The 21,034-nt window shown below is 48.0% G+C and overlaps 1 long non-coding RNA gene across 2 annotated transcripts; it reads right to left on the bottom strand.

Annotated features, from left to right (window-relative positions):
• Nucleotides 1–1,108: 1,108 nt before the first annotated feature.
• LOC106548594 (uncharacterized) lies at nt 1,109–17,534 on the bottom strand. Of its 2 annotated transcripts, XR_001313526.2 has the most exons (3): nt 17,330–17,534; nt 1,962–2,035; nt 1,109–1,344 (listed from the first exon to the last, which is right to left on the bottom strand). It is a non-coding gene; the product is annotated as an uncharacterized LOC106548594 (long non-coding RNA). The 2 variants fall into 2 exon arrangements; XR_015697372.1 differs by lacking the exon at nt 17,330–17,534 and having other exon boundaries at nt 1,962–4,062.
• Between the last annotated feature and the right edge of the window lie 3,500 nt (nt 17,535–21,034).

The raw sequence follows: 21,034 nt of genomic DNA, 5'->3' as shown, positions 1-21,034 counted from the left end.
TTACATTAGATATAATATTTATGCACAGTTTATAAATAACGAGGAAAGGAGAGAAAACAGAAACCAGGCTCCTACGTTTCAATTAAGGTTTTATTTTCTGAAAAGACAAGACGCCCGTGTCACAGTCTCCCAAACCTCACAAACACTAGAAAACTGCAAAAAAACACCATAAATAAGCCGCCAATGCAGACAATTTTTAAGGATTCAAAAAAAAGAAATTTGTCTTACCGTTAGCTCACCAGCAGGTGGCGCAGTTTGATGCAGATAGATACCATACAAACTGCGGCAGATGGCTCTTGTGTTCTTTTTAATCAGAATAACGACTTAATGTAAATTAATTGTCCTGACATTTTCATTTAACGTTTGGGGAAGAAAATGTTTACCCTGCATGGAGGAGGGGGAGTGAAGTACCCTACCAATTTCAAAGACTAACGATATTGTTCAGGTATTCTGTTAAATCGACGCCTGTCTATTCTAGCATCGTTTCCAGTAGGGGTGACTCCTTGGTTTTTCTTTTTTCAAAAAATAAAATAAAATGGAGAAATAAATTATTCCCTCTGCCCCCCCCCCAACATGTGGCTGCTACATGTACACAATACAACGGTAAAGGGAGTTCCATTGCCAATACAGCAGATAGATCCTTTATTCTTAAATTTGCCTATAAACTGACTTTATCAGGAGCTATCAAAGACATTCTCTTGCTGTGAATTAAATATATGTACACAAAATGATATGCATATGTATATCATTTTGTGATATATCTATCTATCTATCTATCTATCTATCTATCGAGAGAGAGAGAGAGACAGACAGAGACAGAGACATAGAGAGACAGAGACATAGAGAGACAGAGAGTAAGAGAGACAGAAAGAGAGATAGTCAGAGAGAGAGTAAGAGAGAAAGACAGAGAGAGAGAGAGAGACAGACACAGAATCAGAGAAAGACAGAGAGAAAGAGAGACAGTCAGTGTGTGTGTGTGTGTGTGTGTGTGTGTGTGTGTGTGTGTGTGTGTGTGAGAGAGAGAGAGAGAGAGAGAGAGAGAGAGAGAGAGAGAATAGTTTTTATTGAAAATTTTATATTGGGAACTACATAGTATATATCTCTGTAGTTTTCTATATTACCCTAGAGTCAACCTACAAAATAATTTTGCCGTCAGTCCTCCGACAGTAAACATACCAACCAATGAACAACCCACCCGATATGTAAGTCAGAATGCCAAAATATTTTGATTTTTTATGGATTTTACTCTTTGTTGAGGTGCATATGTGGGTCTTCCAACAGTCAGCATTTTTGGGATGCTTAAGAGGTGAAGGTCACGGTTCCCACACGGTTCCCACACGGTTCCTAATTTAAAAACATTGCATTTGATGCAGAATTCTATACTCAGCTGAAAAGTAATTAACAAACTGGGTAATACGTAGGCAGTTGCAAGAAATATATAATTAATATAATATAATATAATATAATATAATATAATATAATTAATATAATATAATATAATATAATATAATATAATATAATATAATATAATATAATATAATATAATATAATATAATATAATATAATATAATATAATATAATATAATATAATATAATATAATAATATAATATAATATAATATAATATAATAATATAATATAATATAATATAATATAATATAATATAATAATATAATATAATATAATATAATATAATATAATATAATATAATATAATAATATATAATATATAACATATAACATTATATATATATATATATATATATATATATATATATATATATATATATATATATATATATATTTCATATTTATATTGTACAATGACAATAAAGACTATTTATATATATATATATATATATATATATATATATATATATATATATATATATATATATATATATATATATATAATATAATATAATATTATATTATATAATATGTAAGCAAGCATACTGCTTACCAGGAACATGGTATAAAAATACATTTTAATTGCAAGTCATCAGGACAAGATGCCAATACAGCCATTTTAATCACCTGCAGAAAAAGGACAGAAAATGATTAAAACATTATCAGGCTTGAATATACTTAAGATATAGTATATTTAATGTTTTTTTTAATTATTATGGGGAAAATATGCATGGAAGGCAAAGGAAATGGACCTTACATCTAACTGTATTTAGACTTAAAATAAACAGAAATTATTGCAACAGAAGTGGTGATGGTATTGATAGATAAGGTCCCATAAATTTGCCTACTCAATTTCAACTTCGACAGGAATATTTCTAGTGGAATAATCATAGCAACAAAAAAATTAATGCCCTATTGGGCATGCTTTTAAGTTTGAAAAATAGCCACTAATATTTAAAAAATGACAGCCGAAGAGCTTTTCTTGTGTTTAGAGATAAACATTTATTCCAAAAACCATCTGCAGTGAAAAAGGCCAGGATGGCCTCAGTATTACCAGTCTATGAAATGGGTCTATGCTGTTGACATTCTCAAACCTCTACTGCGTTCATTAAAAAAATAATGGAGTAGGAATATATTACTGGGCTTATGAAAGACAGCCTTGCAAGACGACATAGGCTTAACTTGAAGTTCTATTTTCTGAACCAATCACCATTCAACTGCAAACCAATTAGATGGGAAGATGCTCAACACCCAGAAAAAGCAAAGAACTAAACCAGGATTAACTGTAGGCTTAATTTGTGGTTATGTTCCTGAAACAACCCTGCTTCTGATTGGCGCTCGCCATTCAACTGCAAACCAATCAGATGGGTAGGTCTGCTCAACGCCCAGAAAAGGAAAGAATTAAACCAGGGTTAACACCCCAAAAAGGAAAGAATTAAACCAAGGTTAACTGTAGGCTTAACTTGAAGTTATGTTCCTGAACCAATCCTGCTTCTGATTGGCACTCACCATTAAATTGCAAACCAATCAGATGGATAGGTCTGCTCAACGCCCAGAAAAGGAAAGAATTAAACCAAGGTTAACACCCAGAAAAGGAAAGAATTAAACCAGGGTTAACACCCAGAAAAAGAAAGAACTAAACCAGGGTTAACACCCAGAAAAAAGAAAGAATTAAACCAGGGTTAACACCCAGAAAAGGAAAGAATTAAACCAGGGTTAACACCCAGAAAAGGAAAGAATTAAACCAGGGTTAACACCAGAAAAGGAAAGAATTAAACCAGGGTTAACACCCAGAAAAAGAAAGAATTAAACCAGGGTTAACACCCAGAAAAAGAAAGAACTAAACCAGGGTTAACACCCAGAAAAAAAGAAAGAATTAAACTAGGGTTAACATCCCCAAAAGGAAATAATTAAACCAGGGTTAACAACCAGAAAAAGAAAGAATTAAACCAGGGTTAACACCCCCCAAAAGGAAAGAATTAAACCAGGGTTGATCTAAATCAACTGAGTTTGGCTCTTAACTCTGCTGTCTTTTCTGGTATCATCTCTCAGCTCCTTGGGTATGGGCTGGTAGTGGACCATGGGTAGTGGCTGCTTCTTCTCCTCAACCTTTTTGGCCTTTGCAGAGATCCCATAAGGGGCGCAGCAGCTCTCCTTTCGGAAGCCAACACCTCTCCGTGTTGGGTGGGGGGGACAGAGGGAGGGGAGGGAAGAGAAGCCGCGGCGGCACCCTGGTCTGCAAAGAGAACCGATCTCTTGGCATTCACCGCGTGCCTTAATTGTATGGACATTAAATCAAGGTCCGCTGTGAACACGCAGAGAAGGGCCCAGGAGGGGTGGGCGAGCGAGCTAAGAGACGCGCATTCAGACATGGGTTGAGGGTGTGGGGGGGGGGGGAGGAGAGGGAGGTGCAATAGAGGAGAAAGCCCGAACCAGGTTGGGTTAGGTCTGATCCCATTCATCCATTTACACACGCGCACCCCAAGAGCCCGCATTTGCTTGCACACCAAGGCAGAAAGGACACGGACGCTTTCTTAGGGCGAATGCCAGCTTAAACCACAACTGTGCGGAAGAAGAAGAAGAAAAAAGCACCCACCTTGGCACAACCCTCACGCGCCCTGCAGAAATCCACGCGCCGTCCTAACACACACAGACACACAGACACACACACACACACCGCCCCCCCCCCCCGCGCGCTATTGCGCTTGGCGCAAAGCCGTTGGAGCTTCAAGCGGCTCCTTCCTTCCTCGCGATCCCTCGTCCCACTCGATTCCAGGTGCAGATCCCCCCCACCCCCCTACCCTCCACCAAATAGGCTGCAGCCGCCCGAAATAGGCAGCGGGTCCCTTCACGCCCACCGCCTCGGCGCACACTCGCGATGGCTCACTTCCTCACACCCACAGAGGGCAGCACAGCTTAATCACATGCGGCGATAATCACACATTACACCTTCCCCATACGCCACTGCAGTGTGCGCGCGATACAACCCTCGCACTGCAGCCCCCCTCACCGTCGTCCCCAGATGAAGATGGCTTCCTCCGGGTTCTTTTTTTTGGGGGGGGGAGAGAAGGCACAATGTCCAGGCTGACCCCAATAGGTGCAATCTGACCCACGCATGAAAGAAAGAAAGAAAGAAAGAGAGAGAGAGAAAGAGAGAGAGAGAGAGAGAGAGAGAGAGAGAGAGAGAGAGAGAGAGAGAGAGAGAAGCTGGAAGGAAGGAAGAAAGAAAGAAAGAAAGGAGAGAGAGAGAGAGATTGAGAGAGAAGAGAGAGAGAGAAGCTGGAAGGAAGGAAGGAAGAAAGAAAGGAGAGAGAGAGAGAGAGATTGAGAGAGAGAGAGAAAGAGATTGAGAGAGAGAGAGAGAGAGAGAGAGAGAGAGAGAAAGCTGGAAGGAAGGAAGGAAGGAAGGAAGGAAGAAAGGAAGGAAGGAAGGGAGGAAGGAAGGAACGAAAGCTCCCCAAATTACATAGATAGAAGGACACGGGCGCGCGCGCAAGCGTACGCTCGTACTCTCTTTCAAACACACACATACAGGATTTTCAAGCCTATGTCACACACAAAAAATGTGCGTGCGTGCACAGAGGAGACGCGGAGCCTTGCTCTCTGCAACCGTTCCGTTTCAAACCCTGCCGCGGCGTTACAAGAGCGGCCCTCGGCGATCGGTCAAAAGCCACAACCGCCCAGCCTTAGTTCCAAGAGCATATTTAAAAAAAAAAATATCAGAAGATGCCCCCTCCCCTCCAATTCCTTTTCTCCTTCTGCCCGGTCCCTTTCGCTCCAAGCGCGATTTCCTCTCTCTTGTAAAACCAAAATCCTCAGCCGGCAAGAAACCGAACGCTTCTTGGTCTCTCCAGATCCGCGCGGAGAAGAAACAAAGAAACAACCCCTAGCAGCTACTCAACCACAATTCCAAGCCTCCTCGGATATTCCCTCCTCATCCTCCCCGCCCTCCTCAGAGCAAGCATCTCTCTCTCTCCCTCCCTTCCCCCTCTCTCCCTCCCTCTCTCTGCAGAGGGGGCGTCCCGACCTCAGCTCGGAACTCACAAGCAGCGGGTTTCGCGCTGCGCCCTGAATTTCGTCCCGAGAAAAGCTCCGCCAGCGGGTTTTCGTAGCTGTACCCCCACATTCTCCCCGTCTTCTCGAAGCAGCCCCTTCTGCCCCCACCCGCCAGAGGTAGGCAGGGAAAAGGGGGTGTATCCGCGCACCTGGACTTTGCGGAACAAGGGGGCGCGGAGAGGACCTGCGTTCCTGACGGGGCGCTGCTGCGCCGCTCCCATCGCCCGCACCGTCCACACGTGCACACGCGTTGCAACCCGCAGGTTCAAACAGCTTGCGACCCCACCAGGAGCGCTTCCGATCGAGGCGGGGTGGGGGTGGGAATGCTTCAGGATGCTCACGTATAAAAGGGAGGCAGAGAGGGAGGAAGAAAGGAAGACAGGGAGGGAAGGAGGAAGTGAGGGAGGGAGGAAGAGAAGGTGGGAGGACGGAAGGAGGGAGGGAGGACGGAATGAAGGATGGAAGGAGGGAGGGAGGAAGAGAGGGAAGGAGGGACGGAGGAAGGGAGGACGGGAGGGAGGAAGAGAGGGAAGGAAGGACGGAGGATGGAAGGAAGGAAGGAGGGAGGGCGGAAGAAAGGAAGGAAAGAGGAAGGAAGGAAGGAAGGAAGGAAGGAAGGAAGGAAGGAAGGAAAGCTCCCAAAATTACATACTGATACAATATATATACATATATATCTCTATCTCCGGTCGCTGATTTGGTCCACCAAAAACGCCTCCGGGATGCGAGAAAGCAGGAGCCGCAACGAATGTTCTCTTCGGCCGCCTCCGGGAGAGAATTCGAATTAAAAGCGGGACAATCTAAGATCTCCCTGGGCTGGCGGAGTGGCATCTGAAGGGCCGCGTCTCTCTTCCTTCTTCTTCTTCCTCTTTGTATTTTTTATCCGTTTCGAGCAGCTTTGATTTAACGGGAAGGGGGGGAAAAAAAGAAAAAGAAAAACCGGTGCGGATTGGTGAGGCGGTTGCCATTTTACCCCTTCGGAGTTTTCCTCTTCCTCCTCCTCCTCCTCCTCCTTTAAAGTCCGATTCTAAGGAAGAACTGAGAAGGTGCAGCCGAGGGAAGAAGGGTGTAAGCGTGGAGGGAGACCTTGAAAAGGATGGTCCTCTTTCGCTCCATTGCAGCCTTCTTTCTTTCTTTCTTTCTTTCTTTCTTTCTTTCTTTCTTTCTTTCTTTCTTTCTTTCTTTCTTTCTTTCTCTTTCCTTTCTTTTCTTTCTTTCTTTCTTTCTCTTTCCTTCCTTTCTCTTTCCTTCCTCTCTGTCTCCCCCTTCCTCTCCTTCCTTTCCTTGCTTCACCCCTCCACCCCACTCCTCATCTTTTCCCCAGCTCTCTGGCCTAGTTCTAAAGGTCTCTCTGTGTGTGTGTGTGTATGTGTGTGTGTGTCTCCCCTCTCCCTCTCTCTTTCTGTCTCTCCCCTCTCCCTCCCCCAGGGCTGATTTTTCCACTTTCCTCGAGGGGAGGACGGCGATGACTGGGGGAGGGGAGAGTGCCGCCCCCCAGGCCAAGGGGTTCAGCTGATCCAAGCGAAAAGGTTGCCTCGCTCTCGTCCTCCCCCCTCCCCCGCTCTCCGGCTTCCAGCGCTCTCGGCTCTCCCGCCCGACTTCCAAGCGCATCTGCCGGCTGAGCGGGCAGCGCCAGAGATTACATCGGGACGTCATGACGTCATGGCCGGGCCCAAGTTCGCCTCCGGCTGTTAAAGATGCTCTTGGAACGGGGGAAGGGACGTGGGTGGGGGGGGGAGAAGAGAGAGAAGGGAACAACGTGTTCGGAAGGGATGCCGAGGAGGGGGTCGCCTGGGGGAGTAGAAGGAAGGGAGGGGAAGGGCGCGTGGGGGTCGCAGCGGAGGGGGGCAAGGCTGGAGCTGGCGGGTGGAGGAGGGTGGGGTTGGCGTTGGGGGCGCAGAGGGAGGGGGCCCGTCGATATGTGTGGGAGGGAAAGAGAGGAATCGCGCCTGAAAAGGGGGGGGTGGATCGCGGTGTGGGAGGGGATGAGATGGAGTCTCCAGCTGAGGGGGAAGGTATGATATTGGGAGGGGGGAGGGCAGAGGACACCAATATTGGGGGCAGAAGAGAGAAAGGCTGACGGGGAACGCAGGTGTCCCGCGGAGGCCGGGGAAGATATGTTGGCGTTTGAAAGGCCTGATCAGAGGAGAGAAAGGGATCGAGAAGAGATTAAGGAGGGGAGGACGTAGGAAAGGAAAGAGAGACGGGGGAAGGGACTGGAGGTCGAAGGGCGAGAAGGAATAAAAGGCATAAAATGAGAAGGGAGGGGAGGGGGGCTGCGTAACCCGGCTCTGCCTTTCCTCCCAACGACTCCCAACCTTTCAAACCGCCCCCATCCGCGAGGGGGGATTTCATTTCAGCTCGGGACCTCGCAGCCGCGGCCTTGAGGCGAAGAACCGGCCACACCGAGCGTCACACCCCGGCAAGGAACGAAGAAGGGACCCCCTACGGCGGTCTCCGGCTCACCCCCCCCCAAAAAAAAACCGCCGGGAAAACACCGGGTATCGTCCCCCCCCTGTTTTGCAAGGCCCGGCCCGGCTTCACACAACCCTCACAATGAAATTATTTGCAATTTGGCGGCTGCACACAACCCGTGTGCTCAACTCTCGTGTTGAACCTGAGATTTGAGAGGTGAACTCGGCGGGTTGAGTTCCTTTAAGGGTTCCGTTGGCGGTGCGAATCCCAAAGATCTGGCAGCTTGTGAGACCACAACCACGGGCGACTCACACCGCTGCGAGGCTCTGAGGCTCCGCTTGCTCGCTCATACACGCGTCTGAGTCAGATCTTCACGTGTGAACGCGCCCATTCCCGCGTATCTTAAGCGCAGTCCTCGCTACTAACGCGTTTCCTCGCAGGGGATTTTGCGCCCTCGGTCCAACAGAGCTGGCGTCCCGAGGAACGCGCGCAAAACTTGCAACCAGATTCCCCTTCCAAAGCTTGCCAATGCGGCGTCTACCCGGACGGGATGCCCAACCACTAGGGACCACGTCCGCTTTATTCTTGGGGTTCGTTCAGGACTCCTACTCCTAGGTAAGGGCAGACCAGGATTACCTCGCCAAATCGAAGCAGAGAAAGAAAGAGATCTACTGCATAGATCCTGCGAAAAAGCCCCCCCCCCCCGCTCCTCACACACAGTTTAGCGGCCCTTCTCCATTTCTCCTATTGAAACCCCTGGACCTAAAAGCTTCCCCCCTACACACACACCGCAGGCCTCACTTGTGCCAGGGCCCGGACACAATCCGGACCCGCATCCTCGTCGCCCCCTGCCCCCGCGCCTTCCCCGGCGTTAGCCTTGGGATGTTGCTTTCCATGGGATCCAGCCGGCCCTTCGGCAGAGGTTGGCGTCGGCAGAGCCAGCTCTGTTGATTTCGATGGGCGAGGCGCAAGGTGGCTGGATCCGACCCGACTCACGGCGGGGCTCCCTCACGATTCTCTCACGATGGATGGATGGAAGGAAGGAAAAGAAGGAAGGAAAAGAAAGAAGGGAGGGAGAGAAAGAAGGATGGAAGGAAGAAAGGAAGAATGGATGGAAGGAAAAGAAGGAAGGAAAAGAAAGAAGGGAGGAAGGGAGAGAAAGAAGGATGGAAGGAAGAAAGGAAGGATGGATGGAAGGAAAAGAAGGAAGGAAAAGAAAGAAGGGAGGAAGGGAGAGAAAGAAGGATGGGAGGAAGAAAGGAAGGATGGATGGAAGGAAGGATGAAAGGATGAATGGACGGACGGACAATCCCGCGGCCCGTAACCGGCCAGGGCGACGCGCTCCGACCTCACCCAGGCCTTTGCCGTCGCAAGTGACCCTAAACGCGATTCCCCGCAAATATCTTGCCTGCTTCTGCATTCAGACGCGGCTCCACAGACTACCCTGCATTCCTCCCTTCTGCGAAACGGCTTAGTCGTCGGCTCTGGGCTGAGACTCGCGGCGGCAAAACCTTTTTGTTATCCGGTGGGGGGGAGAGAGAGAGAAAAAAAATCCCCCCCTTTAAAACCGAATCAACCCATCAATCAAAACCCGGCCACCTATACCGAGCCCCCTCCCCACTCTCTCTCTCTCTCTCTTCCGCCCCAGTCTTGAAGTCTGTGTGGGTTTGCAGCGCGGGGGGGGAGAAATCGTTGGAATTATCTTCCCCACGACGCTCCTTCGCCGAAACTCCGCAGATCCGGGTTTACCGTGTGTGTGTTTGTGTGTGTGTGTGTGTGTGTGTGTGTGTCTGTGCGGGTTGTAAAATAGATCCGTTTGCAGATTAAAAAAAAAAACAAAAAACAAGGTTGGCTCCTCTTTTCCATATTTGCAGACCGAGATTCTGCTGGAGGTGGGTGGAATCTCCCCCCCCCCACATCTGAAAGCTAGAATTTTGGCCACGTTGGGAAAAGCTTTGAAGTGCCGCCTTCTTCTGAGTTTACTGGGTCTCAGGCTGGCTGGGGAAAATAAAATCCCAATGGGATTTTTCTCTCTATTTTTCTTAGTTTTTTCCCCCTTTGAAAACATTTTGACTTTCCAGTGCAAAATGCCTCTTTCTTCTTCTTCTTCTTCTTCTTCTTCTTCTTCTTCTTCTTCTTCTTCTTCTTCTTCTTCTTCTTCTTCTTCTTCTTCTTCTTCTTCTTCTTCTTCTTCCTCTCTCCTCTTCCTCCTCCTCCTCCTCTTCCTCCTCTTCCTTTTCTTTTTTCTTTCTTTCTTTCTTTCTTTCTTTCTTTCTTTCTTTCTTTCTTTCTTTCTTTTTCCTTTCAGCCTTTAAGAAGCCGGAGATGGGACTAATTTATTCTTCGGATTTGTCATCAGAAGCGCGCGGAGTGGGATGGGAGGGAGGGGTGGGGAGAGAAGGAGAAAAATCTATTCCTGTTCACATTTTTTTTCCCCTTGAAATCCTTGAGCGATGTGAATCTCGACCAAAAGCAAGCAAGCCCCGAGAAGGATAAGCCTGATCCCTTTCCTCACTCGATTTTAAATATATATATATATTTAATATATATATATTTAAAAAAGGTCAGGAAGCTGATGCAAGACCCCGGGCTGCCAAGAGGGATCCGAAAAATAACAAAAGGCGAATTGGGAGGAGGGGAAGGGAGGTGTGGCGGGAAAAAAAAGAAAAGGAAACTTACTCGCCAAGGCTTAGACTTACTCCGAGGATTAAAAAAAAGTGTTAAGAAGCCGCCTCTAACTTCCCTACTGCAAACTGTGGGTGGGAAATGGGAGGCGAGGAAGCACTGAGGAGGAGGGGGGAATTTACCCCCATTGTGTGTTTTTTTGTGGGAGGGAGCGGTGAGGCTCCTGGATTTCTTAAAACGGGAATGATCCAGGAACACAGTTCTTTTTCCCAGCCTTCCTTCCCTTCTTTTTTCCATTTTATTTCCTTTTTTCCGCCTTCCCTTTCTACTTCCTCCTCCTCTCCTCCTCTCTTGTTCTCCTCCCTTCCTCTTTTCTTCCTTCCTTTTCTTTCTCCATTTTATTTCCTTCTTCCCATTTTCCTCCCTTCCTCCTCCTCCTCCTCCCTCTATCCATCCTTCTCATTCTTTCTCCATTTTCTTTCCTTTTTTCTCACTTGCCTTCCTTCCTATCCCTTCCTATCCCTTTTCCTTCCTTCCTTCCTTCCTTCCTTCCTTCCTTCCTTCCTTCCTTCCTTCCTTCCTTCCTCCTTCCTTCCTTCATCTGTCCTGATTCACAAGTCAACTCAAGAAAAGCAAACCCATCTGCCTCTGCCAGGCTCAAGAATAGATTCCCCAACGCCTTTGGGGAATTTTTTTTTAAAATTCCGTTTTCATTCCAGTATAAGGCACACCCAGGCCACAATCGCTGTCTCTCCGTCACTCTCTCATATATTTTGTACCAAAGGTTCTTTTCCAAAAGGCAACTGGACTTTTCTTGGTTCCCCCTCCCCCATCCCTTGAAAAACGTTTCGCTTCTCACCCAAGAAACTTCTTCAGTTCTTGGATGAGAAGCGAAACACCTTCAAGGAAAAACAACGAAAGTCCAGTTGCCTTTAAAAAACACACACCCACCTTTAGGACAATCAAGACCTGAACGAGAATCTCCATAGACAATGAATGTTGGACTATAACTCTCATCACCCGCAGGCCTAGAATTCCCAGTGTACTCCTACACATCTGGAATAACGGATACAAATATCCCAGAAAAAAAAACCATAATAACCCATAATGTCCTTAAAGCAGCCACTTATCCTACCCATTTTTTTTTCCTGTATAATCCAATCGGGCAAAAATTCTTGGCGTTCCAAATACCTTTTGAGTCCAATCCAGTTCCAGGAACAAAAATAAAATAAAATAAAATAAAATAAAAAAATGCCTGCGTGGTTGATCTTTCGGTCCGATGAACTCTGCCCAGTGATCTAGAACGGCGCTTCAAGGCTTCGCGGTTTCAGCCACAGTTTCTGGCTAAGGAAGAAATATAGAATTCGTTTTTTTTTTCCCAGCGCCCGAAGCGCCTAAACAACCAGCAAAGTCTGAGATCCGGGTAGGGGGGGGGGGAAAAAGCCCCTAATGAAAAACCAGCGTAGATTCGTTAAAATCTCTTTCCTCTTCATCCTTCCTAAGTATTTTCCGTTAAAAAAACAACAACAACACCCCTCTGTTAAGAATCCACGGCAGAGTTTGGCGAATCCTCCGGACGGGGAAAGCGTTTCCCTCCCCTTTTTTCCCCCAAAAAAGAAAAGAAAGAAAGAAATAAAAAGAAGAAAAGAAAAAAGAGAAGAAAAGAAAAGAAAAAAAGAAAAGAAAGAGAAAGAAGAAAAGAAAACGGTCTTCCATTCATCCATCCGTCCGTCCGTCCGTCGGGGACCCTGATCGAAAGAGCCGTTCTACTTTCCCTTGCAAGTAGGATTTCCCCCCACCCCAAAAAGCTGCAAACGAAATTGGAAAGGCACCGCTGGAGGTTTGGGAGGGGAGGGAAGCCGGAAAAAAAAAAAGAGGAGGGCAAGCATATTATTCCTCGGAGGAGGAGGAGGCGGGAAGCGACCCCGGCCGGCTCCCTCCCGTTCAGCCACATCTTGGCGGGGGAGGGGGTGGTGATGGAAGAGCCCCTTTGGGACCCGGGGTCCTTACGCCCTTTTCCTCGCCCCTCCAAACCGAGAAGAATTATTGATGGAGCTCGACGGCTGAAATAATCGTCAGCCCTGGAAGGGTGACCCAAATTTGGCTAACGAAACGCCTGCAGGAAAAAGCAGCGCCAAGCTCATAGAGCACCAAAGGACCACCTCGGGTCCCCCGACAGCTACGGGGAGGGGGAGAGAAGGGAGGGGAGGGGGTCCCGGACCGGCGGGGGCCCAAAAGGAGTGGGGAGGGGGCGTGAGCAAAAAACCCCAGCGGCTCCCAGCTTCGCTGTCCATGGTAGTTCGAGCGGATCCCGTTATGTGACTCCTTCTCCCAAACTGTCCCAAATATGCTTAATAATAATAATAATAATAATAATTAATAATAATTAATAAATTATAATTGTTTTATTATAATTAATTATAATAAAACAACAATAATAATAATAATGATGATAATAATAATGGGGCCCGACTAGTAACCAATGCCAAATCCGGCGAAACAACTGGCCGCTGCGATACAATTGTATAATAATAATAATAATTAATAATAATAATAATAATCAGCAACTGGACTTTCTGGTTTTTCTTTTGAAGACGTTTCGCTTCTCATCCAAGAAGCTTCTTCAGCTCTGACTGGATGGTGGGGGGGATGGAAGGATTCTTCTCCAATTCTTTTTTTTTTTAAACCGTCTTCGTCCGGTTCTTTTGGGCAGCAGCACCCTCGCCCCTTTCTACGCCCCCAAGACCAAGGAAGGGGGAGGGGGGAATCTTTCCTTCTCTCCTCGAATACACCAGCGAAGTCAGGCCGAACGGTTGCCGCTTTTGTTGTTTGTTCGTTTGTTTGTTTTCAAGAACTTTGGATCAATTCTTCTCCACCCCGAGTCAGTCCCCGAAGCTTCTTCTGGTTGCACTCCCAAATCCATCCAACCGCGGAACGGACGCCTTCAAGAAGTCTCCCTTAAATCCACCCGCGGCGCCTTGAAATCCCGGGGTTAAAGTCGTTGAAAATCCCTTCTCACCTCGGGAGACCTTCCCCTGTCCGAGTAAAGCCGGGCGTCCCGCTTAGGAAACCGCCCCCCGCCCTCAAACCAACCTTCCCACCACTAAACTACGGCCCCCTTCGGCTTCTTTATCTGCCCAACCACGGCTGGCACGCCTCGGATTCACCTGCCTAGCTGCTTTGACCTAGCTTGATCCGTGTGTGTGTGTGTGTGTGTGTGTGTGTGTGTGTGTGTGTGTGTGTGTTGGCGAGCCACAGCGCAGGGGACGGTGGCTATAAAAACAATTGCTTTCAATCCGAGGATGTTTATGAGAAATTGCAATAAAATAAAATAAAATAAAACAAAACAATAATGATAATAATGATAATAATAATAATGGGGCCCGACTAGTAACCAATGCCAAATCCGGCGAAACAACTGGCCGCTGTGATACAATTGTATAATAATAATAATAATAATGATAATAATAACAACAATAACAATAATTTGTTGTTAGTTGCAAAGTCTCGTAAATTGTAAATTGTTCTAACTGTCAGGAAATTTCTCCTCAGTTCTAAGTTGTTGCTCGCTTAGTTTCCCCCCAATTGCTTCTTGTCCTGCCTTCGGGTGCCTTGGAGAATAGGCTGACTCCCTCTTCTTTGTGGCAACCCCTCAGATATTGGAAGACTGCTATCATGTCTCCCCTGGTCCTTCTTTTCATTCAACTAGACCTACCCAGTTCCTGCAACCGTTCTTCATACGTTTTTGCCTCCAGTCCGCTAATCATCAAATTCATGCCGAGCCACTGTCTCACTTGGCAACACAAATTTTGGGCTCGTTTGTGGTTTTAAGTCAAGGTCTGTTGTTATTAGTTCCTCCAGCCTTCCCGTCCTCTACCATCCTCTGGAGTCCATTTAAGCTCACGCTGGTGACTCCAGCCAGTCACCTCCTTCTCTGCTGTCCCCTTCTTCTTCTTTTGCCCCCAATCCTTCCCAGCATGAGGCTCTTCTCCAGTGAGTCCTTCCTTCTCATTAGGTGGCCAAAGTCTTTGAGTTTCCTCTTCAGGATCTGACTTTCCAAAGAGCAGTCAGGGTTGATCTCCTCTAGGACTGACCGGCACCCCCCCCCCCAATAATAATGTGCTAAAACTGTCCCACGGAAACCAGTTGGTCTTAAAAAGGGGCTTAGATTCGGGCGCATCGTGGTTGGATCAGAACGGATCTCCGAATGGTTCCTTCGCTGTGATCCACAAGACGGGGAGCAGCCCGCCAACCAGGATGAAAAGACCCCCCCCCTCCTCGAGAGAGCCGGGGAATGGACAAACAAACCACAGAAGGATCCTTTCCCACGTTTTCCCTTTAAGACGCCTGGGTTGGAGGGAGCGGGCAGCAGCGAGGGGGTCCTGCTGAAATGAGTTGTGTGGGCCTCTCGGTGCGGGTGGGAAAGCGGGAATGCTAGGCCTTCGGCTGAAGGGTGGGGGATGGGAGGAGGACGGAAGCTGCCCCCAGTCTTGGAGGTGAGAACCCTCCAGAACTGGGGTCTCCAACCTTGGCAACTTTAAGCCTGCGGGACTTCAGCTCCCAGAATTCCCCAGCCAGCTTGCTGGCTGGGGGATTCTGGGAGTTGAAGTCCCCCAAGCTGGCTAGGGTGGGGAATTCTGGGAGTTGAAGTCCCCCAGGCTGGCTAGAGGGGGGAATTCTGGGAGTTGAAGTCCCCCAGGCTGGCTGGGGTGGGGGATTCTGGGAGTTGAAGTCCCCCAGGCTGGCTGGGGGATTCTGGGAGTTGAAGTCCCCCAGGCTGGTTGGGGTGGGGAATTCTGGGAGTTGAAGTCCCCCAGGCTGGCTGGGGGATTCTGGGAGTTGAAGTCCCCCAGGCTGGCTGGGGGATTCTGGGAGTTGAAGTCCCCCAGGCTGGCTGGGGGATTCTGGGAGTTGAAGTCCCCCAGGCTGGCTGGGGGATTCTGGGAGTTGAAGTCCCCCAGGCTGGCTGGGGAATTCTGGGAGTTGAAGTCCCCCAGACTGGCTGGGGTGGGGAATTCTGGGAGTTGAATTCCCCCAGGCTGGCTAGGGTGGGGAATTCTGGGAGTTGAAGTCACCCAGGCTTAAAGTTGCCAAGATTGGAGACCCCTGCTCCAGACAACCCTTCACCATCGCGTTTGTGTGTTTCCTTCCCCGTCTTCTGGTGGCCTGGACGACAGGATCAAGGGAAGGCCTGAAAAAAACACTTCCCGGGGAATGGGGTCCAGCATCCCCGGGGATGAAGGACGAAAAAGGGGGGAGGAGGAAAAGGGAGGGGATACTGACCCACCTGAGAGGTTGGGGGGGGGTCTCCTTTTTATGGTCGGTTTTCCAACCGGCGTCTGGGCTCCTTCGTTTGGCGTTGAGGCGATGCGGGCTTAGTTTGGCCCTCTCGGCCCAGCCGGGCTGGTGGTGGTTTAGATGCGCTGTTTTTGCAATTGAAGAGGGCCATTTCCGTGAAGATTTTCCTCTCTCCATTCATTCTATTTTTTGCTTTCTCTTTTTTTCTTCCTCTGATTCGTTCTTTGTCTCTCTCACTCTTTCTCCAACGTCTCCCGCTCGTTTTTCCCTTTTCCTTCTTAACCCTAACCCTTCCCTTCTTCTTTCTTCCCTTCTTTCCTTCCTTCCCTCATTTTTTCCTTTCCATTCCTTCTCTCTCTCCTTTCCTTCCTTCCTTCCCTCCTTCCTTTTCTTTCTTTCTTTCTTTTTTCCTTCCTTCCTTCCTTCCTTCCTTCCTTCCTTCCTTCCTTCCTTCCTTCCTTCCTTCCTTCCTTCCTCCTTCCCTCTACACCCTCCATCCGGCCACCAACTGTTCCTCAAACAAAGAGACCGTGGCTGCGTGAACCCAGCTTTCTTTCCCACCGCGGGAGGAAGAAAGGCGCTTTAGCTTCAGTCGGGACCCCTCCCAGCAATCCAGAGTGGCGATGAGTCCCGCCAGTAAGAAAATCCTAAATCTTCAGAAATAAAAAAGAAATCCGGCAAACCAACCAACCAACCAACCCGCGCAGAACCTAGAGCCCGCGCATCCTCTCCCTACCCCTCCAAGGGCTGGTTATCCTTCCAGCCTGTTTGAGAGGCGGAAAAAATATTTAAAAACGAAACAAAATTCTCGTGGTCGGTCTTGTATCCGCCCCAAACCCCTCTGAATCGGACTTTCTCTGATTTAAGGGAGGGGGAGCCTCGGCGATGGGGTGGGATGGGGCGGGGGTCGTAACCATCACCCTCCCAAAACAAATCCCGATTAAAATTCGCCGCGTCCGTCTTTCCAAGGCCAAACCTTCTCCCTCAGATTAGCAATGGCCAAATTACACGCGCAGGTGCGCGCGTATCTAAGTACACACACGCACACACATATATATATACACACCCCGGCGTGCACACATACGCAGAAGCACGCGTTCCTCCAACGGCGCACTCTTAAATAACGCAGATTTGAACACGCATGCACGGAGCCCAGCATCCATTTTTGCACGCGCCCCGTTTTTCTCACCCCCGTTTCGCCCTTAGACCCCCGCCGCCTTCTCCGTTCCGCAGCCTTCGCCCACCCCACCTAGGCACGTCTCTTCCTCTACACGTCGAGCCCTGGGACCGAACCCCCCCCCCCAAATAAAACGAACGCCGATTCTTTCCTTCTTTTCCAAACGACGGCAGATTTACTGGGGGGCTCCCCCATTCCTTTATCCCTCAACCTCCCTGTAATTGGAATCCCCCCTCCCCGTACCCTTTCTCAAAAGTGGCAATAAAGAAAGATCCATTTAGCCCCTCCCCCCAAGCACTCACTTTCTCTGGTCTGGAAACCCCCCCCCCCAAACACACACACACACATACCCCTTTTGGGGAGGGGGGCAATTCTCAGAGGTTCCCGTCCGTCTCTCTTCGCGGCTGGGCGAGCAAGGCTGTTCCCAAGACTGCGCGATCTCGACCCCAGGCCCTTTTCAAATGCCGTTTTCCCCCATTCGCAGCGCGTTCATTCGCCTCGCTCCTAACGGTCCTTTGCCCAGCAAATCCAACCGACGGGGACGAGGGAGGGGACGAGGGAGGGAGAAGGAAAGGGGGCGACGCTCCCCCTGCCCAAGCCTCTCCTCCATCCTCCCCCTCCCTCACCCAGGCACAATAGCAGGCAGCTCACAGCCCTGGAGTAACTCCTTCCCCAAAATTGGTGGAGCCAAGAGAATGCCTCTGCGCCCCCCCCCCCACCTCTCTCTCCCCTCTCTCTGCCAGCTGCTCCTGAATTGGCAGGACTCAAATCTCCTTTTATTTGGCTGCTGCGTTTCCCATTTCCTGGAAGATTCCAATACATTTCTTTTTTTAATCAAAACAAAACAAAAAAACACAGGTAAAGGTAGTCCTCGATTTACGACCACGATAGAGCCCCAAATGCCTGTTTGTCAAGGGAGAGGATTCTAAGCTGCATTAACAGAGGGATGCAATCAAGGTCAAGGGGGTTAATAATACCACTCTGCAAAGCCCTAGTAAGGCCACACCTAGAATCCAGTTTTGATCACCACACTATAAAAAAATATAAAGATGTAACATTCCCATGGTTCGTCCATGAGGCCAATGTGGAGAAAAGACAGGACACAATCTTTCTCAGGATGGAGCGACCCAGATTGGGGGTCTGAGAGCCCCTTTTATTGAGATAGGACAAAGGCAGGAGGAGCAATAGCATGTGAGTAAAGACAGCCTGTAAAAGTACAATTTCTAATCTACTGCTCAGGGAAGTTCTTTCTATATATGGTCAAACCCTGGACATCATTGATAGGGCACATCTCAGAATGTTATGTTATGAACTATCAGGATGTTATGGGGTTTTAGGAGTTTGTTTTCTCCTGTGTGGTTCAACGTGGCTCTGCAACTATATTACAACATGAAGACTCTGGAAAAAGTGCAGAGGAGAGCAACCAAGATGATTAGGGGACTGGAGACTAAAACAGATGAAGAACGGCTGTAGGAACTGGGAATGTCCAGTCTAGTGAAGAGAAGGACCAGGGGAGACCCAGCATTCCAATATTTGAGGGGCTGCCACAGAGAGGAGGGGGGTTGGTCAAGCTATTCTCCAAAGGCAGAGCCAGCTGTTTTGCCAACTCTTTCTCCCGTTGGCTGCTTAGCTCCAGCAACTGCTTCCTGTTGGGGCCCTAAAGGTGAGGGGAGTGGGGAAGGGTGACTAGAGGCCGGAGAGGCACCCCACGATGTGAGTGACATCAAGTTGGCCACGCCCACCCAGTCATATGACCCTCTAGCCATGCCCACCCAGGCAGATCATATTAGTGGTCCATGGGATTTAAATTTATGCATTTAGTGGTGTGATGTTCCCGTGGTTCACTCATGAGGCCAATGTTGAGAAAAGACACGGACACGAGCTTTCTCGGGATGAGGCGACCCAGATTGGGGGTCTGGGAGCCCCTTTTATTGAGATAGGACAAAGGCAGGAGGAGCAATCAGCATGTGATTAAAGACAGCCTGTCAAACTACAATTGCTAATCTACTGCTCAGGGAAGTTCTGTCTATATATGGTCAAATCCTGGGCGTCATTGGTAAGGCACATCTAGAGTGAACTATCAGGATGTTATGTTACGAACTATCAGGATGTTATGTTCTTTAGGAGTTTGTTTTTTCCTGTGTGGTTCAGCGTGGCTGCGCATGCCCTGTTATGCACTGGGCCATGGGTGACCCACACCTACACAAGGAGTTATATTACAACATCGTGGCCCCTGAGGTCCAAAAAGGCCCGAAACCCCTAATCTGATGCCTGTCTTGTTTTTACATTCTATGTTCTTTGTTTTCTCGGCAATTGTAATTGTTCAGCCACCCAGAGTTGCATGACAGTGACAGATGGGCTGTGAATACATTTCACAAATGAATACAATTAAATAAGTAAGTACAGGTAATCCTCCACTTACAAACTGTTCACTTAATGACCCTTTGATGTTACAGTGGCACTGAAAGAAGTGACTGAGGACCGTTTTCCCACCCCTGCAACCGTTGCGGTATCCCCATGGTCAGGTGATCAAAATTCAGATGCTTGGCAACTGACTCATATTTATGACCAGTGATAACTCGGCGCTGCCCGAGTATTTATTTATCCCAACCCTCCTTCCATGAACGCCAACACAACTTCTAATGTTGGATTTTCCCTCCCCGCCCTTACCAGAGGGAGCCCCCTTGTGGAGTACTGTGAAGCCGTTATCATGGCAACTCCACTACGCCGTACGGTAGAATCCATTTTAAGGCAGTACGGTAGAAGCCACTTTAAGGCACAACAGGCTGTATCTTAACAGAACACACACCCTGAGGGGTGTTAGAGAGGGTGTCTTACCACCACAGTATTTGTTTCCAGATGGTAAGTCATCTGTGTACCAAGTTTGGTTGAAATTGCTCCAGGCGTTCCAGAGTTATGCTGGAAAACACACACACACACACACACACACACACACACACACACACACACACGGTTGCAGTGTCCTGGGGTCATGTGACCCTCTTTTGCAGGCATCTGACAAGCAAAGTCAATAGGGAAACCAGATTCACTTAATCGTGTTACGAGCTTAACAACTGCAGTCATTCGCTTAACAACAGTGGCAAGAAAGGTTGTAAAATGGGGCAAAATCCATTCAACAAGTGTCTCCTTTAGCGACGGAAATTTGGGGGCTCGATTATGGTCATAAGTCGAGGAGTACCTATATTGTATAGCCAGCCAGAATCGCATGACAGTGAGATGGGTGGTGAATGAATTTAACAAAGGAATGATATTTAATAAACAAATAATGACAGTGTAGAAACAGTTTCCGTAACCCTCTTCCAGGACACATTTTTGATTTGGCACCTACATTTCCAATTAGCTCCAATTTCTTCCTTTGATTGTAGCCTCTTCCGGAAGAACGGGGAAAGATCTCCCTTAAATATGATTTTAATATCCCTGACCTCCATATTTTCATTTACTGTACTGTTTATTAATTTAGTTAGTTCATTTATATGAAGTGTGTTCCCAGGGAAGCCAGCCTACAGCTGGGTCCAAGAGCACCAATAAATAACAATCTAAACCCAAGATAAATAAAAGGCAAGACCGCCGATGTTACAATAGGATATCACGGCCGGAAATAGTAAAAAAACATCCAAAATGCTGCTATGTTCTAAACAAGAAGGAATCAAAAGACACCTACCTAGAATAAAAGGGATTAAATGTTTAAGAAAACCCGGCAGCAGATTAAAACAGGTTCATTTCAGTGTGGGACAGTGTTAAGACTATATAAATATGATTTTTTTGGTTTTTTCCCCTTCTTAAACCAGGGCAGAAAAGAAACAGACTAGATTTTGGGGGTGAAGGGCAAGAGAAGGGAGACAGAGAGTATTCCATCATTAAGGTAAAGGTTCCCCTTGCACATATGTGGTAGTCATTCCCCACTCTAGGGGGCGGTGCTCATCTCCATTTCTAAGCTGAAGAGCCAGCGCTGTCCAAAGACGTCTCCGTGGTCATGTGGCCGGCATGACTAAACGTCGAAGGAACAACGGAACGCTGTTCCCTTCCCACCAAAG

This window comes from Thamnophis sirtalis, unplaced genomic scaffold, assembly GCF_051295495.1.
Source record: "Thamnophis sirtalis isolate CommonGarterSnake01/CBP01778 unplaced genomic scaffold, rThaSir2_p1.2 scaffold_7, whole genome shotgun sequence".
NCBI classification, from domain to species: domain Eukaryota; kingdom Metazoa; phylum Chordata; class Lepidosauria; order Squamata; family Natricidae; genus Thamnophis; species Thamnophis sirtalis.
The sequence above is the reverse complement of the archived record's forward strand: the minus strand, read 5'-3'. Positions and strand labels throughout refer to the sequence as shown.